The following is a 6920-nucleotide window of genomic DNA, read 5'->3' on the forward strand; positions in this document are numbered from 1 at the left end:
TTTTATTGATTTTAGAAATTCTTGACAGCTACATGTATTGTGACCTTTCTTTTTTAACCTTTTGTGATCCTTTTGCACCCTATAATGGTGGGGTTTTTGATGTCCAGATGTTCTTAATTTGAATATAGTTCAATACGTCTTTCATATATATAGTAAGTGTTTATGTGACTGTGTGTCTTGTTTAAGAGAGTTTTGTCTACTCCAAGGTCATGAAGATATTCTTCTTTCTTTTTTTGAAAAAGCTTTATTCACTTGTCTTTAACGTTTAGACCTAAAATTCATTTGGAATTGATTTTCATGTTTTTTAAGATAGGTATAATCATTTTTATTCACAGTATATTCTCAGCACCCAGCAATAGATATTGAATAAATAGTTCTTGAATGACTGACAGAATAAATAAACGAACGAGAATATTGGTTTGGGCTAGTTCTAAAAAAGGAAGATGTATTAGATGACATGTGTGTATAGCAGATATTATAGATTAGCTGTTCAAAATTCCATTTCCAACATAATTGTCCCTTCTCTGATATAGGCTTCCATTATAGCCAGTAAGATAGTCATGAGGCACTTTTCAGACCAATACAAATGTAAGCAGAAGTCAACTATAGGCCTCCCTTTCTTCTCCTGCCATTGAGCTGTGACAGGCACATAGTATGATGCATGAAGGTAGAGTAGCCATATTGTGACCCTGAGGTTACAAAAATAAGCACTAAAAATTAATTAATTAATTAAAAAATAAAAAATAAATAAAATATTTAAGAAAAATATCTAGCAAAAATGTAACAAGAGCCCTGGTCCCCAATAGCATAATCGAACATCTATACCAGTCATATTTTTTCTTATGTTTTTCTTTTTCTTATGTTTTACAACCCCCATTTGTGTTTGTTGACACATCTGTGCCTTTAATTTTCACTTATTTGTAACAAAATGCATTCCTAATTGGAGAATCTAAGTTATCAATTTCCATTTCTGGTTTAAGAATGCCATATGTTTTGAAGGATCACTTTCTCGTGTATTATAAATGAAGACCTAAGGCATGTTCTGCCTCTGAGCTTGTGGTGTGCTCACATGTGTCAGAAAGTTTATGAAGCTTCCAAAGATATTCAAATTCTTATTAATAGTTGTATGAGTACCAGGAAAACAACTCCAATTATTTGATAGGAAGACAATTTATTTTCCTAAATATCTAGAATTATATGACAAACATTTCTTTACAATAATTTTATATTGTTTTTCAAGAGGGTAAGGAGCATACTTTTGAAATTTATAATCTCATATCTATAATTTGTGTATGTGCCGATGCATTAATAAAAGTAAATTTATCGTTTTTCAGAATAGAAAATTGAATCATATCTTAAATTGGCTTATTCTAATAGGATATTGCATTGATTCTAATATTTAATTTGTTTTTGAGACAAGACAGAGAAGTTAAGCAGTGAAGAAAAATAAGAGTGATTTTTAAAAAAAGATTGAAATGCATTTGAAATTAATAAAGCACTGATTTTAGGTGGCATACAGAGTATTAAGAAGATTAAGAGAAAAGAGCAAAGAATTCAGTAAACCTTTAACCGATCTTATAAAACTTTCATTAGGCTTAGAAATGTATCTGAGAAGAGAAAAATAACAGATCTTTTTGCTTTGTGTTGTTATTGTTCAGGAATAAATGAAAAAATTATATCCCAATCAACTGAAGATGTGCTTTTCAGAAAATCATTGACCTGTAAGGGAGTAAACACTGGCAAAGCTTATTACTACATAACCTAGTTACTTCAACATTGAAAAGAGAAAGTCATGCCAAATTTCAGTAATTCTCAGGAAATATTACAGTGATCATATGCAAGGGAATTCAAAAGCTGTTTAAAATTGTCATCATTAGTTTCCTACCGAAAGCTCTGTCATAAACTTTGAAAACCAAAAGTAAAACTAAAACCTCGCAAATAGCCTATAAAATAGTACAATAAATTTATTTCTCTTTGAAAAAAAGTGACATGAGGTACCTGTAAAAAAAATAAGAGAATAACAATAATGCCTTATATTTAGCACTCTCTATAGTTAAGACATATTCACACTTGTTATGTCATTTGAGTCATTCAATAACTTTGTGAAATAAATCGGGGATTAACATGCCTCGCTTTACAAATGAAAAGACATACAATACACCCAAGGAATTATGCTTTTGGACTAGAATTCATCTTTTCTCACTACTTATACAGAGTCACCAGTGCTGTATTAAATTATGGAAATAAATTACAAGAGGGTAGAGTCGATTTAAAAAAATCTCTGTGGTGTATTTCAGGTAAGCAGAAAAATTCAGAGACAATGGAGGAGATAAAAAAAATAATTCATGGTCTGAAGCTATTAGTGATTGCTATAACCTGCTTTGCCATTGCACTGTGTACTTCTGAAATTTATAGTTGTGTCACAAAATGCTAACTAATTTGTAAATAAAATTTGTGAATATATATGTATGTGTGTGTATTCTAACAATTGTACAAGTGTAATGATTTAATGAAAAGTTAAGATGGATAACTACTGTAATGGAGCAAGATACAATTTCTATAAAAATCTGAAAACGAGGTCACCATACAGATACAGATACAGATGCAGATGCACACAATAATTGCCTATATCTTGGGACACATAAGAATTTTACTTCCTGAAGATGTAAAAGAATGTGATCAAGGCAATAAACAGTTATCTTCAAGGACAGTTATACTAGAGAGGGAGCATACGAACCAACTACAGTTATGAATGAGATGTGCAGAAATAAATAACTTTTTGTGTCATATAACTCATTTAAGATAAAAATTTTTCTACCTTTTTCACTTTCCTAAACTCTTCTCTAGCTTCTTTGGCTCATGATAAAAGAAATATCAGTTATAGTTATTATGGTGTCTCCCTTCCCCTAGGTTCTTTTGGATACAAATCCAAGAGACTTCTGTATGCCACTGCAACACATTTGTAGATGGGAATTCCCAAAAAAGCCTATAAACCTCATTATATAGGACATAGGATCGTTAGGTGTACCTTTTGGCCTCCTGAGATGCTTCCAGGGAGAGAAGCACAATCTCCTGAGGAACCCAATTATATTTATTTTCGATTCAGCCTGGGAACACATAGCTTTCTCTAGTTTCCTTCAGGAACACTGACTTCTTTATCTTTTCTTTCAAGAACAGTGTGCAGAGCCTTTAAGAAGCTATTACTTTAAAAACCCATAGGGAGCTTGCCTTCATTCTATTTCTGATTTTCACCAGAAAACTCTCTAAGAATAGAAACACAAATGTCCCAGTTATATCTTTGAATTGGTGGATAAAAAAATACGAAAAAATAAAAATCCTAGAATTAAGATTGTAATGTTCACCTGGTAACTTCTGGATATGTCTGTCTGCTGACCTAAAGTCTGTAGATTAATTGCAAGAGATAATGGGCAAAGCCAAATAACAACTCAAGTGAAAAGGAGGAAAAACGAAAAACTCTGTATAATTTAGGACCCATGGAACACTTTACCCCAAGCCAGTGAACTGCGAAAATATAATTCCGTCAGTAGAGAGAGATTATGGAGAGATCTTATCTGCCTCACTTTGGCTATGGAAAGAAAAAAAAGAGAGAAAGACAGAGAGAGGAGAGTGAGGGGGAGGGGGAGGGGTTGAGGGGAGGGAGAGGGAGAGGGAGAGGAGAGGAGTCTTCTAACTACAAACTATAGTCCCAGCATGTAACAGAGAATCCCAAACACAAAATTTAGTTTTAAGCAGTTTCATTTAGGAAGTACATTATGGGGATCTAGAAGAAACAAGAAATATTTCTTTTAAGAGAGAAAAAATGTTAAACCCAGAATTCAAATTATTCTTATATGTAAAGTCCTTAGGAATATGAGCTTACAATGACAAATTACAAATTTTCTTAAGATGATAAATGATACAGAATGATAGTAAATATTTTAAAAAGTTTAGAATTATATTCAGAGTACAGATAGTATCGATAAATAGTATAAAAATAAGAAATGTTAAAAATGTTAAAAAATATAAAAAGGCTATAGAATATATAATCCATAGGCAACATACTTGTCATAGTTGACTAGGAAGGTTGAAAAATAACTAAATAATTCTTACTAAATGCATAATAATTTAAATTAGGAACCTAATACATGATTCAAATAGATGCAGATGGAAAGAAAAAATCAGAAATTGATATAGTTCTGTACTCAAAATGAAGCACAAAAAGACGAACACATGGAAAAATTCAAAAAAAGTTAAAACACATAAAAAAAGCAAAACAGTTCTTACATATGTCAAAATTGAGTTCAATATGAGATAATAGGGAGAATGAAAGTATAGTAAAGAAGATAATCCTTGATCATATCTCCAAATTCATGAAAGAGCAATTTCCAATTAGAGAAGCTGAGTAGTAATCAAGAAGAATAAATTAAAAGATGCTGTCATAAATGCACTGTAGTGAATATGCTTAATGTCAAAAACCAGGAGAAGATGGTTAAAGTAGTAGAAAGAAAAGGAAGTTTTTTAAAAAGAAAAAAAAAAGCAAAAACCAGTAATATAGTGACTTTCTAAATAGCAACAACAGAAACCAGAAGACAATAGAATAATATCTCAAAGTGCTGAAGGAAAGAATGTTCACATTTCTGTATAAAGTATTTTAAGAATAAAGATACAATGAAGATATTAATTGACTTTCTCAAAAGAAAGTTCTAAGAGATATAAATCAGAAGGAAGGAAAATTATGCCAGACAGCTATCCAAAAAGCAAGAAAAATGTTGAAAAAGATTTGGGTAAATTTAAATAAATATCAAATTCATAAAACATAAACAACAGAGTCTAATTTGTAAAGTGAAAGAGAAATAAGAAAACGATGCTGTATAACAGTTGAACATATAACTTGGAAGAAAAAACCACTGAAAGTTAAACATTCTAAGTTTCTTGTATTTTTCATGAGGTGAATCAAGTAATTTGATTAATTTTGGTTTTTGAAAGTTAAATAAGCCCATGACTAATAAATGAATATAAATAGTTGATATAACTTCCAATCTGCTTGGGGACAAAATGGAATGAGGTAAGAAAACAACACAGAACACTATCAATCCAAAAAAGCAAGAACATAAGAAAAATATATAGAAATAATTTAATAAATAGAAGCATAAAAATAAGAAGCCAACTATATCAATATACATATATATAAATAGAATAAATTGTTTAGTTAAAAATAAAAATGGTCATACTGGACTTGTTTGCACAAGATATGTATAAAGCATAAGACCGCAATTAGGAAAAAGCAAAAGAATAAAAAAGGTGTGACGGAAAAATACCAACCAAAAGAAACATACAACTATAATATGAGATAGAACATAAAGGTAAAGGTATTACCACTCATACACATGCCCACACACATACATCACTATATAATGTTTAAGAGTCAGATTCACCTGAATAATATTCTAAACTTATTTTCACCTAGCTTTAAGCTATATAAAATAAAAAGTAACAGAATTGAAGAGTGAAATATAACAGTCTACTATCTTAGTAGGTAATTAGGTCACCTTTTTCTCATCAATAAAACAAGCAAACAAAAAATTCAGAATTGAAAAAAAATATTTGAATAATATAATTGTAGTAGATAAGGTAAGAGACAAACCTCAAAATCTCGTAGGTTCTTATATGATGAACTACTTTTCTCTAATAGTGATTTAGGGATACAGACTTCCTCCTTGGTGTAGCTCTACTATCCTCTAGGGAGGTACTTATCAACTGAGGGCAATTTTGCCCCTTGGTAATATCTGGGGACATTTCTTGTGTCTCCATTGTGTATTATTGCCATCTAGTGTATAGATGCTACTAAACATCCTCTGATGCACAGGATTCCCACGACGAAGAATTACATTGTCTTGAATGTTGATAGCACTAAGGCTGAAAAATCCTGCTCTATATCTTCAAATTTCTCTCTTGAATCTTATGCATCTGGCCAGCAGATGAGGAAGAATGGGAGACTCCCATTGGTAAAGTATGTATGGATCAAGTTTAGATGTTTCACTTCTGCCTAATGTCCGAAACTCCTTCAAACAAACAAACAAACTCAGAATGAAAACCAAAAGAAAAAATAGACAAAAGCATAAAAATATATCATTCTAAAGTAGTCAATACACTTGAGCATATACACAATCTCATTAGTAAACAGGGAGATAAAAATTAAAAACACAATGGATTACCATTTGACACTTATCAGACTGACAATGATAACTGAACAACGACAATGATGACAATTTTGGCAAGGATATGGAGAAACAGGAATCTTATATACTTTGATCAGACTGTATATTTGTACAACCAATGTAGAAACCAATTTAATATTATCTACTAAAGTAGAAATGCAAATACTTCATTTCCAAGGTTCTGTATTGCCAGATATTGATGAGCAGTGGTTTTTTAACACTGCTTGCAGATAAAAATTGCCTAAGGAAATTTTACAGGATACTACTAGATTTGATATCCTATAAATTGGGGGAGTATGGGTTCTCAAGCAACGGATTTTTTTTTTAAAGCTTCTCAGATAGCTAGAATTTATAGCTATGGTTAAAATGCACCGTCTTGGAAAAGTCTCTGGGTACAACAGCATCATTAATAATAGCAAAACACACACACAGAGACACACACAATGAAGTAACTGCTATCTATATACACTACAATAGATACATATCGCTGTTTAGTCACACAATGAAATTTTATGCAGCAGCAGAAATGAATCTACAGCTATACTTATCTAGAGTTAAATTTAAAACACAATTATATCTTTAAGAACATAAGTTTGAACAAAAAAAATTTTAAATATACTCTAGGAGAGTGTCCTCAGCAAGATGGTGGAGTAGAAAATCTTCGACATTTCTCCCCCAACACGAACACATCAATTCAGTAGC

This window comes from Pteropus medius, unplaced genomic scaffold (genome assembly GCF_902729225.1).
Source record: "Pteropus medius unplaced genomic scaffold, Ma_sr-lr_union100, whole genome shotgun sequence".
In the NCBI taxonomy this organism is placed as follows: domain Eukaryota; kingdom Metazoa; phylum Chordata; class Mammalia; order Chiroptera; family Pteropodidae; genus Pteropus; species Pteropus medius.